Raw genomic sequence first — 17474 nt, 5'->3', positions numbered from 1 at the left:
ATGAGGGGAGGTGGGGCCTCTGGTGAGGAGGTGACGGGGAAAGATCGACGCCTGAGAGGCCAGAGGGCTGGAAGATCAGGCCAGGATGGGGAGAGGACAGAGCCCTAATGAGCAGATTTCATAAACCACCTGGAGTGAAAACAAAAACACAGACGTGTACATTGCCCAACTTCAGACTGTATGGAAAAGGGGAAAAAAAAACAATAAAAAAATCCACATCTTAATACAAAAATCCTACACGATGTGTTGTGGCACGAAAGTGTTTTTCACTGCATTTTTCATCTGTGATCTCACACAGCCTACCACGGGTCCGCCCAAAGCAGTTGGTATTTGATGGTACACAAACAGAGCAAACACACAGACAATTAACCAGAAACAAGGGCACCAGATATTCAAATTGGTCCAAGCTGGCATCTCGGGGCTTCGGGTGGCCTCCGGAGACAGCTGTGCTGGCTCTGCGGACGGGCCCCTCAGTGTCCGAGGGGGAAATAAAGGGGCGACAAGATCGCGGTGCAACTGGAAGGAAACGTGGAGTTCTGTGAGTTCTCAGAACTCCGCAAGCGGAACTCCCGGCTGGCGCTGCGGCACTTGAGGTGCTGTCCCGCTCCGGCCGGGGGGACACGCAGGGGACCGGTGCCCCAGAGGCCCCTCCCGCCCGTTGCTCACCCAGTTGCTATCTGTCTCCTCTCTGCTCCTCCCCTCCCCCCAGCCGCTGGATGAGTTTACGGAGCTGTGTGCCAAAAACAATCGACTCCAGGGAACAGAGTTCTACAAAAAAAGGGCGTGTCGCCAGAGAGAGGCGGATACCATGGAAACCACCACCTTTTCAGGGCAGCCTAGGTGAAGCCAGGCTGAGGGGGGCATGGCCTGGGGGCGGGGAGGGACACCGCAGGCACGATGCGGGCCCAGGAAACGCCGGGCTGGCCGGTGACCTGAGTGAGCCGCCTGAAGCGTGGAGGGTCCGGAGGAAGGGCTGGCCCGGGTCCACCAGGAGGGCAGGCCACTGGGACGCGCGCGAGCGCACACGCACACACACGGGCCACCCTGTGAGGTCACGGGGGCGGCGCCACCATGGTGGTTCAGGGCACCGGGCGGTTCTCTGCAGCCGGACCGTCGGGTACGAGTCCATTTACCGTTTGGGCGACCATGGGCCAATATCGTTAACCTCTCCGTGCCTTGGTTTCCCCGCCCGTGAAATGGAACGATAAACCAAAAAGGCCAAATGAAGGCGGGCGCAGGGTTGCCAGGCTCTGCCACGGTGCGGGAGGGCAACGGCTGTGTGTGAAGCAGCACAGACGAGGGGCTTCGAGGCATTAGCACGCGTCGTCGTTGTCACAAGAACCTGAGGCGGAGCGTCATTAGCTCAACTGGAGAGTCGGGGGCGTGAGACTGAGAGGGATGTGACCCGGGGTCACCCCAGGGCCGACACCTCTGCAGGCGTGTGGCGCGGGGAGGCGGGAGGACGGGCCTCAGGACGTTCTCTTCCCACACGGACCTGAAGGGACCGCAGCGACAGCGACAGCGACAGCGACAGCGACGCTCCACGGACGGGCGGGGGCAGGCGGGCGGCGACCGGGGCTGACCGGGAGCCCCCCAGACCCTCACAGGGCGCGCCGCGGGCCCAGCCCTCCCTGCCGCCGCCACCCCACTCATTCAGAGACTTCCTCTCTCGCTCGCTTCTTAAAAAAACGTAATGTTCTCCATAATTCACCCGCCCCGGAAGATAATCGATAGAGCCCGTGATGAAACCGGAGCCGTGGTTTACGACCCGCTGCGAGCAGAAAGGGCCACATCAGCAGGTCCGCTCGGCGCTCGGCCCATCCGTCTTGCCCGCCGCCCGGGGCCTCCTGCCGCGCCCCCGCCGAGCGCCGCCCTGGGCCCGTGACCCCCCGCGGCGCCAGCACCCGGCACTCGGTACCCAGCACGGGGCACCCAGCATCCAGCACTTGGTACCCAGCACCAAGCTCTCAGCACTCGGTACCCAGCATCTGGCACTCAGCTTCCAGCACCCGGCACCCAGCACTCGGTACCCAGCACCAAGCTCTCAGCACTCGGCACCCAGCACCCATCTCCCTGCAGCACCGCGCTCCCGCCCGGCATCCCGCCCTGCGACCTCGCCGCCCCCCGCCCCCCGGCCCTTCCCGGGGTCTGGAGGCCGCCGCCCCGCCCGCGCCCCCGGCCCCCCGACGGCCGCCCGCTCCCCGGGGCTCCCTGGCGGGGAGGGCGCCCCGGCTCCGAGGCACACCTGGGGCTCGGGTCGGCGGGCGGGGGCCGCTGCTGCTCCACTCCGCCGCCTCAGCCGCGTCGTCGTCCGCGGTCGGTCGGGCCGTGAGGTGACGGACGAGGCGGGCGGGCGGCGACGGCGGGGGCCGCGTCCTCCTCAGCCGCGTCCTCCTCAGCGGCGGCCCGCGGAGCCCCGCCCCCGCCCCGCCCCTCGCCCCGCCCCCGCGCCCGCCCGCCAATCGGCAGGCAAGGCTCTGCTCCTCCCCAGAATCCCTTGCTGCGCGGACCAATCAGGGGGCGGCACGGCCCGAGCCCCGCCCCATAGGCCCCGCGGGCGCCCTCGAGCCTCGGCCTCCGCCACCTGAGCCTCAAGCCCGCGACGGCGACGCACGTTCCCCCGGAGCCCCCGGAGCCCCCGGAGCCCCCGCCGCGCGCGCTCGGAGGCCGCCCCGGAGCCGCGGGAGCCGCGGGAGCCCCGGAGCCGCGGGCGGGGTCCTGGCAGCCGGGTGGAACGGCCTCGCGAGGCCCGCGGCTGCGGAGCTGGGCGGCGCGGGTGGGCCAGGTGTCATCAGAGGACGGAAGCATCTGGAAGCTTGTGTCTGAAAGCAGGGGCATCACCGCCGGGAACCACGATGTCGGGAATGGCCGCGCCCCGGCCCGGCGCTCAGCACTTTACAGCGACCCGCGCAGCCTGCCCGCCTTCCAAGGTGCACACGGTCACTAGCCCACTTTACAGACCAGGAGACTGAGGCTCCGCAAGTGAGGCCGCCCGCTGGCCCGGGGCCTTTATCCACCGCGCTGCAGATTTTTTATTTCTTTTCTTCACGCTTTCTTTGCATTTCCTAATGAGCCATAGGCATCGGTCCTAATCGGGGAGAAAGATGTGTGTGTTTTTTTTAAAGGCTCTAAAAATAAATAATTTAAAAGGCCCTAAAAAGAGGCAAACCCTTCCTCCCCGGGTGGGGAGCGCACAGAGAGATTTCTGGGGCGCCGGGCCACCTGGCCTCCAAGTCGCCGCTGGAGGAGACACCAGTACAGGCACGGGCCCCCGAGGCCCGACAGCACCCGGAGGCCGGGCTGCAGACCATGCGGGGCCTGGGATTCTGCAGCAGCCGGGTTTCCTCCCGGCCCCACCCCGCGGGCCGCTCCTGACAGGTTTCTCAGCAGTTTTGCAATCACCGCCCAGGTCTGCACCGTAAAGAGGGCCACGGGCCGCCTGCAAAGCAGCACACGCGCCACTCTCACCAGGCCTCCCGTTCCCAGCACCCGGGGGAGCCGGGAGCTCTGCACCGGCCTGAGCCTGGGCCGTGCCATCTTCCCTCCGTGGCCGGGAGAGGCTTGGAGGGACGGTCATCGCCCCCATTTGCTCCCCCTTGGGGCTTCATCCAGGCTCAGGACAAGAGGGCATGAAGGAAATCCTCCTGGAAGGTCTGCGATTCAGGAAGCAGCCCCAGCAAGTACTGAGCCCGGCCAGAAATGGAACCAGGGAATATCCCAAGTCGTCTTTTGCCCTTTTTTCCCCCATAGCACCAACTGGAGGGGGGGATAGGGAGCGATTACCCCACTTGGTCTGCTTTCCATTTCAGCTCCCCCCTACCCCGAGATGCGCACACGGGTTCTCCTTTGGGGGCAAACAGGATAAAGGTCCCTACTTTTTAGGGCCTTTTTAATTTATCTTTTCTTAACATTATGGATTTCTGGTTCCCTACTGTCTGCCTTTCTCTGTCATTGCCAATCTACCTTAAGTTTCCCCTGGATTTATATATTTATTTTTTGGGTTGGTTTCAGGTGCTTCTAGTTTATCAAACAATCAGCCCTGTGAGGTACACTGGGTGTTTCCAGAAATTACATCACAAAAAATCATGCAATTAAAGTGTAAGGGAAAAAAAAACATAGCTGTTGCTTCATTTTGTATTTTAATTAGCGACTTATTGTAAACGTAGACTTTTAAAATGGAGGCGCCTAAGCAAAGCCAGTAAACAAGTTTTTCTAATGAATTAATTTCACCTCTTCCCTCCTCCTCCTCCTTCTCCTCCTCCTCCCAACTGTCACCTTCTAGAACTTCCCGGCCCTCTTCTTTTTTTTTTTTTTTTTTGTCTATGCCACTTCTTAATTCTTGCCCAACACGTACTAGAAAAAGAATACCCCAACATAAAATTAGGAGCCCCAGCTTGTAGGATCCCAGAAGCAGCTCGGTGGTGAGTGTCGTGGCCGAGGACCCTGGCCCTGACCCTGTAAAGCCCTCTCAGCTGAGTCCCACAGATCCCCCCCCCCCCGCTCCTGCGGGTGCCCTGAGCTCAGGAAGGGAGACAGGGAGCCCAGCACCCTGCCGCGAGTGTCCAGGCAACAGGGAGAGGGCGCAGATGTGGCACACCAGCAGGATCCACGACGCTAGATCACCTGGAGGGCCAGGGAAACCCAAGCGATTGTCCCACTGGGGAGGAAGGAGAAGGGGTGCCCAGGAGGAAGAGGAGAGAACCCGTAGCCAGGGAAGTCACACAGGCTCTAAGTCACACAGCAGCTCAGAGAAGGGACACATCCATGTGTCCCAGGCCCCACCCCCCGACCCCGGAGGGTAGATCCAGGCTGCCACCAGCGGTGAAGCTTTACAAGGCTGGTGTAGAGCCTTGCTCCTCCCTTTCTAGAAAGTTCCCAGCCTGGGGGGTGGTGGTGGATGGGGAAAGTAAGTTAACCTGCCCCTTTAGCCTAGTTTGTGAAAGAGAAGCCTGAGGATGGGGACAGAGTTCCCAGGAAAGGTAGATGAGCCCCGGACATCCCAGAGAAACTGCCTCTGCCCCATATCAGAAAGCGAACATCGGGGGCGGTTGAGTGTCCCAGGTCACGGCGGAGACTCTGGGCCCTCCTGTCACTCATCCCAGCGCCCAGGCCAGCTTAACAAGCGCACACCTCCTCCCTAGTCCTGCGTCTCCAAGCGCTGCACAGACACCCCGGGGGAACGGGTTTGCCTGCGGACTCTCGTGGGGCAAGCCGGGGTATTCGGCATCAGGAGCTCAACTCCGCACTGGCCATTTTATTTTTGAGCGGGAGGAACCATAACGATGTCCTCGGGAGAGGCTGCCATTCACCTGCTCATTCCCATCTCAGACCATCCGCAAGCTGGGGTCCCCCTTGCACCCGACGCGAAGCCCACTCCGGGATCCCCTCCCCTACGGTATGGCAGGTGGCCTCAAGACAAGACTGGTGGGGAAAGGCGCACTCAAGAAAGCTCTAGAACACCTGGCAGCAGAATCCTGGCCCCCACTCCCTAAGATTCCCGAAGAAAGGAAGGAGGAGAGGAAGGAAGAACCAGAGAGGAAGGGGCTGGCCCTCCATGTCATCGTGCACCGGTGGGAAGCCAGACCCAGCCTCACGACAGATCCTGCTCGGTTCAGCTTCAATCGGAAAGGAAAGCTCCCATCAAACATGGGCTGGGCAGGGATGTGGGCACCGAGATTAGGAATTTGGAAAACCATCTGAGGAACCTGGCCCTGGGAAGACAGCAACAGGATTTAATACCTTATCCCTGCTGTCTGGTAAACACCCTGAACCATCCCCGCACTCCGTTAGGCAGCCTCGGATCCTCAGGTGTGCCGGCGACGGGCAGGTAGAGACAGACGTGGGCAGAGACAGGAAGGGAGGGAGTGTGGGCCTGGGGGGAGGGGGGCAGGGGAGGAGCTGGCCTGGGAGGTAGGATGGGTGGCAGCCAAGCCAGACAGTCAATGAAACAGCTGACAGGTGCAGGGAAGGGGGGCAGGGAGAAGAGAAAGGTGAGCCGGGGGTTTGGAATACTTGGGGATGCCACGGTCACACCCCAGGGGGCTGAGCAGGATGACAGGAAGGGTCACAGCATGTGGGCCAAAGGCCTCGAAGTTCTGGCCACCTTTTCTCCAGATGAAAAGGGCAACTGGGGAGGTGCTGTGGACCAGCCAAACAGGACGAAGCCACGGACAGGGCGCTGGCTCCCCAGGCCACCTACGAGAGCAACCCGAGGTGTCCTCCAGGGTCACCCTCTCCCCGACATGCACGAGTTACCTCATGCCGAAGAGAAAGTCAAATCAACCCAAGTGGAGCCTCCTTCTATTCCAGGCTGGAGCCGACGTGAAAGCAAGCCGTCGTGAGGAGCAGGGAGGGTGGGCAGGCCCCTCCAGGGCCGCGCAGGGGAGACCGTTAGCCTAGACCTGCAGAGGAGAGGGCCCAGGGTCCTGCTGTTCCCGGGCGTCAGGGGGAAAAGCACCTTGGCTCCGACTCTGGCACGGAGGTGGAGCCCGAGAGGTTCTCCTGGGGCCACCTCCACCTCTAGGCCCAAGCGGGCCACACCACTAATCCTCTTTTCCCATTTCCGTCTGCTCCTTGATGTAATTACAGTTTGGGATTGCAATGCACCGAGTGAGCCCCTGCCCCACGCGCCCTCTACATCCTCGGGTACGCCGCGGTGCATCTCGCCGCTCTGAGAATCGGAAACTACTCCAAAAGTCACCCCACTTCTAAATGCCCCCGTCTCTGGTTTCCTCCAGCAACCCTCTCAAAGCCGTCCTCGCCCGGCCACCGCCACCAGCTCCGGTCCTCCCTGCCTGTCCCGTCAGCCACCGGGGCCTTCTGTGTAGCCAGCAGTGGACAGAGAGGTTCCTGACCTGTTAGGGGGCTGGGCCTGCAGTCCCTTGCCTTCCACGCGAACCCCAAGATCCCAAGAAATCCCCTTGATCCGAAAGGAAGTCGAGAGGCCCCGATGCAGAACCTTCCAGCGTTGACAATAACCATGTGGGGTGCTGGCTCTGCTGCTGGACGCCGGTGACCCTTGGAGATTTCCCAGCACCCAGTCGGCTCCAAACGGGACCCCATAGGCCTCAGAAGCCATCAGCAGAGGCCAGGAGCTTGTGCCCACCCTCCTCTGCTCCGGTGCCAAATATCCTGCAACCCACAGAGTGCTGACACCCAGAGCTCACGCTGTCTGCAGCCGAGGGATCTTCCACTGCCTTCTGCCACCGTTCTGCTCATTTCTCAGCTCCGGTCTTGCCAGTATCAACACTTCGAATCTTTGCACTACACACACTCTCTCTCTCTCTCTCTCTCACACACACACACACACACACACACACACACACACACACCACTCCGAACGAGGGAGACAGAACACACTGACAAAACCCCCACCAGACCTAGGGTTGGGGCTGGAAACCGGTGTCACCAGCTCATTGTTTCCCCCACGTCAGGCAGGCGGCCAAAGAACCCTGGGCAACACATGTCACAGACCTCGCCAGACATCGGTACACTTGTTCGGGTCCCTACCCTTTGGAAGCTGGTCCCCCAATGCATCGCTTCGGGCCACTGCTGCTGATAATTTCTCAGAGATAAACAAACCGGTTTGGATAAAACAAGAACCAACCTGAATTCTTCACCCAAAACTCAAAATGAAACTCTCCGATCTATTTCCTTCCCTTCTCCACCTTCCTATGCCATCATCAGGTTCCCTAAAACTCAGACAACTGGATTTCTTTCCTTTTTTTTTTTTTAAATAAATTCAGTTCTCCGGGCTTTTTGCACATAGATACAACCACACCTGGGACCACCAGGCCCAACTGGAAGGGATGCTGGCTTACTGAAAAACGCTCTGCTCCCCAACTCGTAAGCATGCATCGGTCAGAGGGAAGAGCTGACAAGGTTCGGAACATGCCTCGGAACCTGTGCTGGGCTGATACCTGCCAGGATCCGAATTTTCTTCAGCTCCTTTTAGGCTCAGGGTCTTTCCTCCACGCTCCTAAGGCTCCCCTCAATTTTCAGCCCTATTTTTTTTTTTAAAAAAAAGGACTGGACATCTGGTCTACCCATCCTTCCTAGCAGTTCCCCTCAAGGAGTCACCTGGTTAATCGGGGCTCCATGTCAAGACAGGAAGGAGGCCAAAGGGCGGAGAGCAAAGATGTAGGCCTGAGGTCTGTGGTCACGTGTGTCTCCCTGCATGTTCAGCGGGTGACATGCTTGCCTACCACCAGGCATCCGGGCCTGGCGAGCCCTCACCCACTGCCCCGGCCCTCCCAATCCGACCCCTGTGCCCCTCCAGCCTCCTGGGGAGCACTCTCTGCTCCCTGCTCTGAGCTAGTCTGGAACCTGTGCCAGGGCTCTCGCCTCCCAAGCCCCCATCAGTGGGGTCTGCTCGGTCCCTGTAGCTAATTTACACCCGTCAGGGTTTAAAATAGCAGAGGCATAAATGAAAAGTCCAATTTCTTCAAATTTGCATTGTAAAACCATCCTTCAACTTCCTTGAAATAAATTTTACTATTTTATTAGTGCAAACAAAATGGTAATAAAACACTAATACAGCGCCTTGTATCCAGGGGAAGAGCTAAAATTAACATAGAGCGAGCAGTGTTTGCTATTACATTCAATTACCTTTTTACTTGAGATTTACATTCTCATCCCCTTAATCTCCATAGTAGTGGCTTCAAAACCATTCCTCCCGGGCTGTGCCCTTCCGGAGCCCCCACAGCTGGAGCCAGGCCTCCTGCCCAGATGGCGCTCACCCGGGCACGGCGCCTGCCCCGCCACCGCAGCTGCCTGTCGCAGAGGGGACGCTTCTCCCCCGCCGTCCTGCCCTCGCGTCTCGGCCTCCCAGGGCTCCGCGAGGTCACGCCAAAGGCTGTGGGGTGCAGGGGGCCCGGGCTGTGGACCAGCAGGTGCGGGGGCCCGCGCAGGACAGGGCCAGGAAGCTCAGCCAGGAGCCGCTGGGGCAGCAAGGCCGGGCTGGGGGAGCGCCCACGGGGCCGGGCCCTCCAGCCAGCGCCCCCCTCAGCTCGACAGGCCCTGAAACCACACCGGCCGCTCCCACCGGCCTCACGGCGCGCGATGCTCCGGGAGGCTCCCCGTGTTTCCCGGAGGAGGAAGAACCCAGAATCCCTCGCCTCGACCCGAGCCGCTGGCGGCGGTGACCCCATTTCCGGGCGGCCCCCGACTCTGTCCTGTTTCCAGGTCTGCCCGACGGCCGCGTGACCATGACACGGTGCCCTCCTCTCCGGGCCTCAGGGTCTTCACCTATACAACAGGCACGATGGTCCCCACCCTGCCTTCCTCTCGGGAGGGATCGCCGGGACCCCAAGACCAAGGCGGCCCCTTACAGCCCACAGGGCCACGGAAGCTCAACAGCCAGTCTGTTCCCGAGGCGGCCTGGATAAAGGGGGGGGCCGTGGATAAGGGGGACCCTGTGGATAAGGGGGAGCCCCTGGATAAGGGGGACCCCAGGGATGAGGGGACCCCATGGATAAGGGGGACCCCGTGGATAAGGTGGGATCCCTGTGGATAAGGGGGGACCCTGTGGATAAGGTGGGAACCCCCTGGATAAGATGGGACCCTATGGGTAATAGGGTACCCCCGTGGATAAGGGGGACCCCATGGATAAGGTGGGACCCCGTGGATAAGATGAGACCCTATGGATAAGGGGGGACCCTATGGGTAAGGGGGTATCCCGTGGGTAAGGGGGGACCCCCATGGGTAAGGGGGACCCTGTGGGTAAGGGGGACCCCGTGGATACGCTGGGACAGGGGATGCGGGGCTGGAACCGCAGCAGGGCCTGGACAGGGCCTCCGAGCCCCGGGCCAGGCCACCCACAGCGCCGCGTCTCGGCCCGTCACCCACAGGATGCCTTTCCCTACGGGTCAAACCACTGCCGAGACCCCGCCTCGTTCCCCAGAATCCTCTGAACTAACCGTGACGAAAGAATCGCCAACGGCCGGGGTCCAGGCTGCCCGACAGGTGCGCCAGGGGACGGCCCGGGCAGGCGTGGGGCGGGCAGGCCGGGGCGCTGGGAGAGACAGGTCGGCGCTGGGCCCAAGTACCCCAGGGAAGAGCGCTCCGGGGACGCACGCGCACACTCGCGGCCTCTCACGCTCCGTCTCACGCCCGCGGCCCCGCAGGCAGTCACACGCCGTGTCACCTACACGACCGCACACACACCCCACTTCCCACCCTAACCCCGCGCAAGGTCGTTCTTCCCGAATCTCACTCCTGCTGGACGCGGGGAGGCACGTCCTGGCCCAGCGGGTCCGAGACAGGCTCCGACGGGGGGAACTCGGAGTCCCCAGCACTGGGCTGCCCCCGGGACGCCAGGGGTCGGAATCTTACTTAAACCCAAGCAGAGGGGGGCGAGGGCCACGGGCGTGACTGGCCGCAGCAGCCAAGGAAACCTCCAGGCCCCCGTGGCCCAGCCTGGCTGCCCCCGCTCCAGCCCTCTCTGCCCAGACCCTCCCGCGGCCCGGCCCCAGATGAGCTTCCAGAAGCAGCTTTCTTATTCAACAAGCAAGAGGCAAAACCCACTGCAAGGAACGACCCCGTGCACCAAACACGAGGCGTTTTCTTTGGTTCAAACCGGCCCTCTGCGTTTTTCCCTGCCTCATTTTCTTTTCCCTCCCCACGGGGGAAACAAAAGAAAGTTTGTTGGTTGAGGCTCAAACGTTTCTTGGGCCTTGTCCGAGTTCTACCTTGTTTTTCTTTTCCTCTCTGTCTGCCCCTCACCCCCACCCCGCCTTCCCTGCCTCCCCACCTTGAATAAATAAAGCACCCGAAGCTGGCACAGGCTGGTATAAGGAAAGTACAAACTATCTCATAATTTTATAATTTTTTTTTAACACACTGGCCTAGGGTTTTGGGCAAAGGACAAAAGCTATTGTTGAGGAGCATACCACGGAGGTCTGAGTCACTGATACGCCTCGGCTCCCGGAGATCTCATAGGTCTCTGCGGCTGGCACAGCCGGTGAGCTCAGCACCCTGCGGGGGCCGTGGGTGCAGGCGCCCTCCCGCCCGGCGCTGCCCCGCCCCCGCCCCCTCCCCAGGCTCCCTGCCGCGCCGCCACGTTGGCTTTGTTGGTTTTTAATCATAGGGGGGAATTTAAAGAAAATGTTGTGAAATAAAAAACAAATCACCGTGGTCCCACCGCTCACGCTGTAATTTTCATTTTGGAGGATTACCTTGCAGGCTTTGTCCGGACGCATTTGTGAATTTCCCCCCCATACACTTTCTCTCGTGGCGCCCGCTCGCGGCCTTGGGTGTTTGGTTCTCCCCCCCACCCCTCGCGTAATAAACATTTTTGCACGTTTCGAAATCAGCTTCAACATTATTACTCGTATAGGTGACCCGGTATTTCTTCCGCCCTGTTACTCCTGGGCGGACGTGACGAAGCCCGGGGGGGACAGGGCCGCGGGGCCGCGCCAGGCACTGGAACCTCGGCCACACGCACCGCCCCGCGGTGTTGGGGTCCCCGGGCCTCGGAGGGTGGGCCCAGAGGGCGGGCAGAGGCTCCGGCCACCCCGCGCGCCCCGCCGCCCGCCCGGGCACGCTGGTTCCGCCAGTGGCCTTCATCCTCACGCTGACCTTCACCCCCACGAGCCGTACTTCCTCTTTCTAAAGCGCCCTGGCAGCAAAGGGCCCATGACAACACTGCGCTCTCCGTTTTTATATCTGAATATCTCAAAGCACTTAGCAGAGACTTTCATTTTCTCATTACCCCAAGGAGAGGAGGTCATTCGGGAAAATGGTACAAATATTCCCATTTGTCAAGAGCAAGAAGGAAGTGAGTTAAAAGGAAAATGGTACCACTTAACCGCGCGAGCAACCCGAGGGGAACGCGAGGGTCCTCTGCGCCCCTCCGCGCGCCCGGTTTGCTTTTTCCGACCCAACTTTAGGAACGTCGCTGCGGAAGAGATGGCTCGGGGCCAAAGCCAGGTTTCCATTTTGCTGAGAACCAATCACCCCGCAGCGGCCCCAGCTCAGGAGACCCTCTCGCTTCTCAACTAAAACCATATTCTCTTATTACTATAATCACGTAAAATGCCTATTATGCAAACGCACGCAGTCACCAAAGGGGCGAGAAAGACACCGGAACACACGCGGTCCTGGGAGGTGATACCACAATGGTTAGGTTACGGCTGAACGTTTTCCCTTTATTTATTCTCAAAAGCTACTTAAAACACGGTTGTGCTTTCCCAGCGTGTGCAGGGGCCCAAGCGCCGGACGCAGGCTCCCCCTTAGCAGCCGGGTGAACTCGGGACGTTCCTTGGCCTCTCTGGGCCTTATGTCCTGACTGGCGCAACAGGGGCCGACCCCGACCTGCCTCGTGTTCTTCAGTCCCTCAGAAGGTCACAGCCCAGCATCTGACACCCAGCAGGCGCGCGGGAATATCTCTGTCCTTCCCCTTTTAAGAAACTGAAGAGGTGGGGCCCCTAGTGGCTCAGGGCCTGACCCCGGGGTCCTGGGATCGAGTCCCGCATCGGGCTCCCGCTCAGAGCCTGCTTCCCCATTTGCCTGCGTCTCTGTGTCTCTCATGAATAAATGAATAAAATATTTAAAAAGGATAGAAAGAAACTGAACAGGTACGAGCGCCTCAGCTTGCTGGCCGCCCTGTGGGGATAAAAGCAAGAGGATTCCCCACATCCTCTCCTTCCTTCGTCCCCTTCCTGGCTCCGCCACCCCCCGCCACCCCCAGCCGCCGCCGTCTCCACCGACTCACCTGGAGGGCTCGGAGGGGCACTCGGGGTGACAGGACAGGCCCTGCTCTGACCTCCTCCTGCGGGCCAGACCCAGGTGAGCCCCTCCGGGCCGCCCCCTGGGTGCAGGTCCCAGACCTCAGCCAGGCCGTCACCTGGGTGCGGGTCCCCAGGCCTCAGGCAGGCCACCAGCTGGGTGCGGGTCCCAGGCTTCAGCGGGCCACCAGCTGGGTGCAGGTCCCCAGGCCTCAGCCGGGCCACCAGCTGGGTGCGGGTCCCCAGGCCTCAGGCGGGTCGCCCCCTGGGTGCAGGTCCCCAGGCCTCAGGTGGGTTGCCCCCTGGGTGTGGGTCCCCAGGCCTCACCTGGGCCGCCAGCTGGGTGCGGGTCCCAAGGCCTCAGGTAAGCCGCCAGCTGGGTGCGGGTCCCATGGCCTCACCCAGGCCACCACCTGAGTGCGGGTCCGCAGGCCTCAGCCGAGCCACCAGCTGCGTACAGGTCCCAGGCCTCAGCCAGGCCGCCAGCTGGGTGTGGGTCCAGGAAGCCCCCATGGGTGGGGTGGCCCTCCCCTGCTCCCTCCAGGCCCCACACCAGGCCCACATGTCCAGGCACCTCACATTCACCCTGCCGGTCTGGCAGGTGGCATCTGGGGACATCTCGGGGCGGACAGGCCTGAGCCCTCCGGAGCCCTCCGCCTTCCTGCCTCACCCCTTCCTTCCAGCCGGGAGCAAGGAGGAGGAACAATAAGGTCACGACGGTCGCTGCCCCTCGCTCCCAGGTGCCAGGCCTCATGCCAAGCGCCTTGGCTGCGTTATTTCCTTTAATGCCAACAGCCACCCCGGGCTTAGGGCACTAGCATCATTCTCCCTTTGCAAGTGAAAAAACAGAGGCTCACGAGGGTTAGGGATGGGCCCAAAGTCACAGTACTAACAAATGAGGAAGCAGGGATTGGGACTTGTGCACTCCATTATTCTAGAACATTCTACGGTGCCTCTGCACGGGGTGGGGGGGCTTCTCCCAGTACAGCAGCAAAAACAACCACACTCTACTGGGTCTTGTCCAAAAAGGGACTCCCGAGAGGCTTCCCCGGGCACTGGGGACACAGCCCCCCGCCACCAGCAGGCTGTCACCCTGCCACAGTGAGTGGTGCTCCTTTGCCTCTTGCTCCTGAGGAAGAAGAGGGACTCCGCAGCTCCCCTGAGAGGATGGGTAAGCTCAGAGCTGCCATTTCACAAACATGGGGGGGGCCCGGGAGGAGCACCTGTAAGGAGGCACCTGCAAGGCAGGTCCCTGCCTGGCTCTCTTGGGAATGATCGAGTGGGCAGGACTAGGGACATGGGACCTTTCAGGGGCCAGGATGTCTGTTGACCAATCTGCTAGTGAGGGCACGGTGGCGAGGGGAATACGGGGCGGGGGGCACGGCGTGTACAAACCCTCAAAACCCTGAGCCTTCTTTGCAAACCAGGGACCGTACAGCTCAAGATGAGCCACCCCTTCTTTTGAAATTAAAAGAGGTCTCTAATGGGAGGCTGGATGTGGGGACCGCCAGACGGGGTTGCCCCGCTGCCAGCAGCAGGTCCCATGGAAGCTGGCGGAGCCCAGCAGGGTGGCGGCCGGTGGGCCACCCGGGGCAGACAGTCTCCAATCGTGCTGAGCACAGCACATCGCTTCATTCAGGAACCCAGAGTAAAACGTACAGCTGAGTCTAGCGTTGATTCAGCCGTTAACTCGTTCGGGATCGCTGGTGGAGCCACCGCGGGGACGGGACAGGGTTAGGGCATCCCTGGGGAAGGGGGCAGGCGGGGGCCGCCCCCCTGCTGGTAACGTTGACCCGTACAAAAAGGAATCGTCACTCTTGGTGGTTTTTTTTTTCTTCAAAACCCCTCTAAAAACCCAACAGGCTCTGGAAGTTTAGGGAGGGATGAGTGAGTGTGTGTTGGGGTGGGGGGCGGGGAGGGGAGCTTGTTTCCTACCCACTGCCAAATTCTCATTTACTGTCAGCTCCAATCCATTCAGAACTCACTGACTCAATTGCCTTTTCACGGGGAGAGGAGCCTGCACAATGCAGGGGACTTTACAGCTCCACATTAGCACACAGAGCACTGGGCAGTGTCCAGGAATAAACACACACGTCCCTGCCAGGGGCCGCCGCCCCCACCCCGGCCCCAAACAATCCGCTAGCCCCGCCTGGCCACATCTGCTCTCCCCTATTTTAATGCTTTGGGTTGGTTGTGTTTTGTTTTGGTTGTTTTTTTTTTTTTTTTTTTTAATGTAGTTTGGCCAGTAGAGAAGTGCGTGTGTGTGCACGTGTGTGCACGTGTGTATGTGCACATGGGCACGACTTCATGCGCGCTGGGAGCAGCAGGGCCTCTCACAAGTAGAAGGGCTTGCAAGAGTAACCCCAGGGCAGTTCCAATTCTTCTTCTTGCCAGAAGAAAGGAGGGATGGGGAGAGATGGCAAGGGATCCAAATTAGGCTCCCGGAAGGTCGGGGTTGCGGGGGCTCCTTTAACCTAAATCTGGAAAGTGTTGATCATAGAGAAATTAGCATTTGGTCTGGGAATGTCCCCAAGAACTTGGCAGCCACAAAAGCTCTTCAATAATCACATTAAAATAATATCAGCCATAACAATATGATTATTATAAAAACCGTGGTCCCCATTTTCCACGTGTCTACTGTGTGCCAAGCACTACGCTAAAGGCTTGCGCCCACCCCGGGAGCTCGGGCCATGCTGTCCAAGACCCCAGGCGCAGACACCGCCTCCCGTTAGCCCACGGCCATGTAGACAGTTACGACCCCTGCCCAGGCCCCGAAGACAGCGAGTGAGAAGAGGATTCCAACCCGGTTCTGCTAACTTGGAGATGCACCATGTGGCCCCGTCCCCAGGGCAGGGGCCCCTAAGAGGAGGCGGCCGCGGCGGCAGGGGGGCCTTGGCCCCAGGCAGGAGCCCACAATCCGTGACCCCAGGGCTCGGGGTCGGGCATCCCCGCAGCCCAGGCTCTGGGAGGAAGCGCCCACCCTCTCCCACCTGCCTCCCTGGTGCCACAGAGCTGGAGACGCCCTCCATCCGCGCTGCCCCACGGTACCCCGGGGGGCTCTGGGGCGCGGGACATGTGGCCGGTTCGTTGAAGAACTGAGTTTTTCATCTCAGTTCCTCTCAACTGCCACTGGGCTTAGAGGCCACGGTCCTGGACGGTCCAGATCCTGAGCCCCGCCGCTGCGCCTGCCCTCCCAGCCCAAGAGCGACGCTGCACATCAGCGTAGGAGCTTCAGAGGACAGAAGCGGGGATGTCGCCCGGCTCAGCTGCCCTGCCTGTGCTCCCTGCGGGCGCAGCCTTTCAAAAATCACTGCTCAGCCTCCAGCTCCTCTGCCTCCCTCCCTGCCTTCCTCCCTCCCATCTTTCTTTCTTTCTTTCCTTTCCTTCCTTTCCATCCTCCCTCCCTCTCTCGGCCCCTCCCTCCTTCCCACTCCATTCTTCCTTCTCTCCTTCCATTTCTTCTTCCTTCTTTCCTTCCTCTCTTCCTCTCTTTCTTTTCTCCCTTCCTCCCTTCCCTTCTTTCTTAGAAAAAAAAAGAAAAAGAAAAAGCATCAGTTTAATTAGATAAATCCTCTGAGCACGTGGCCTGGAGTTCGTCATGGAAATTAACCTGCTCCCAGATCCAGGGAGTGAAACAAGAACCGGGGTGTTCTGGCAGAGCAGAGTGAAATGGGAGAGGCCGGGGCGAGCCATATACCTCGCCTTCCATCAGCGCCCCTCGCCCCTCGGGTGCCCCCAGCCCCGCAGCCCCCGTGTCCTTGCCTCCTGAGGTCACTGCCTCGAGCCTCCTCTGCTGCTTCTCCTGGCCCTTTCCTCGCACCTCCGCCCAGGCCGGGGCCGCTCCCCAGGGCAGGATCACCCTCGGCAGGGCGGGGGGAGGCCTGGGCTCCGTCCCCACCGTGCCCGCTTCCCTGCCAGCTCGCTGAGCACTTAGTAGGAGGCCCTCCAGGGGCCGGCTCGGCCCGGGCCAAGGTCAGCCTGCTACTCCTCGAACGTTCATCCCGCAGCCCCTACTGTGTGCTGCTCACCGGCCAAGTGACTTCCACGGATGATGCGCAAAATCAAGCCTCCGTGAATGAGAGCCATGACTACTGTGCTTTCACTCAGGGGCCGCAGATGGAATCCCAACCCCATTTTATGGACCCAGGAACAAAGGATTAGAGAAATGAATCCGCCCAACCAAGAGAAACATGGCTCGCGTTGGGTCCAGCCAGCCTCTGCTGGCCGCACCAGCTCCGCCACGGCGGGGCCCCCACACGGCGGCCCTCGGCAGGAACTCGCAGGCCCTGGGAACACGAGCAGAGGCCACCAGCCCCCTTGCCTCTCATCCCATAAAGCTCCCGTGAGGAATCTCCCTGCCTCCAGCTCCGGGAACATCCACTCCGGCCGCAATGGGGACAAGAGACCAAGGGCCCCTCTCCCATTTGGGGTCAGACTCCGAATGTGGGCACGGTCTTGCTTCTCGACGTCTTCTGACGCATCACCAAACGTACCAGGAGACCTCAAGAGAGCCCCGGAAGATAAAACACAAAATCAGAGTTTCCAACTAACAGAATCACACCCCGGACCCTCGGGAATCCCAGGCCCCGGATGGAGAGCACAGCACACCCCGGTGGGCAGCAGGTGCGTCCACACTCCCTCCCATGTGAGTCTGGAGCACCCACTGGTGCCAGGCCGGTTCCAAACACTTCCCAAGCCCAGGTGATCTGATCTTCACATCAAACCCACAAGGCAGGCAGCGTTATCCCC

At 60.7% G+C, this 17474-nt stretch overlaps 1 protein-coding gene across 5 annotated transcripts in view; it reads right to left on the bottom strand.

Annotated features, from left to right (window-relative positions):
• Nucleotides 1-17474, bottom strand: part of CASZ1 (castor zinc finger 1) — a 140964-nt gene that overhangs the window by 114142 nt on the left and 9348 nt on the right. Inside the window, exon 1 of one of the 5 annotated variants that reach the window (XM_072828424.1) lies at nt 2246-2423. The exons of 1 other annotated variant lie outside the window; for it this stretch is intronic. The gene's annotated coding sequence lies outside the window, so the exon portion shown is untranslated. Of the gene's footprint in view, nt 1-370; nt 623-666; nt 792-2245; nt 2424-17474 lie in introns of those variants that run through there. 3 more of the 5 variants (XM_072828427.1, XM_072828426.1, XM_072828422.1) reach the window with 3 other exon arrangements.

The sequence above is a fragment of the Canis lupus genome, chromosome 5 (genome assembly GCF_048164855.1).
Source record: "Canis lupus baileyi chromosome 5, mCanLup2.hap1, whole genome shotgun sequence".
Taxonomy (NCBI): domain Eukaryota; kingdom Metazoa; phylum Chordata; class Mammalia; order Carnivora; family Canidae; genus Canis; species Canis lupus.
Note: the sequence above shows the minus strand (reverse complement) of the source record. Positions and strands in the feature narration are given on the sequence as shown.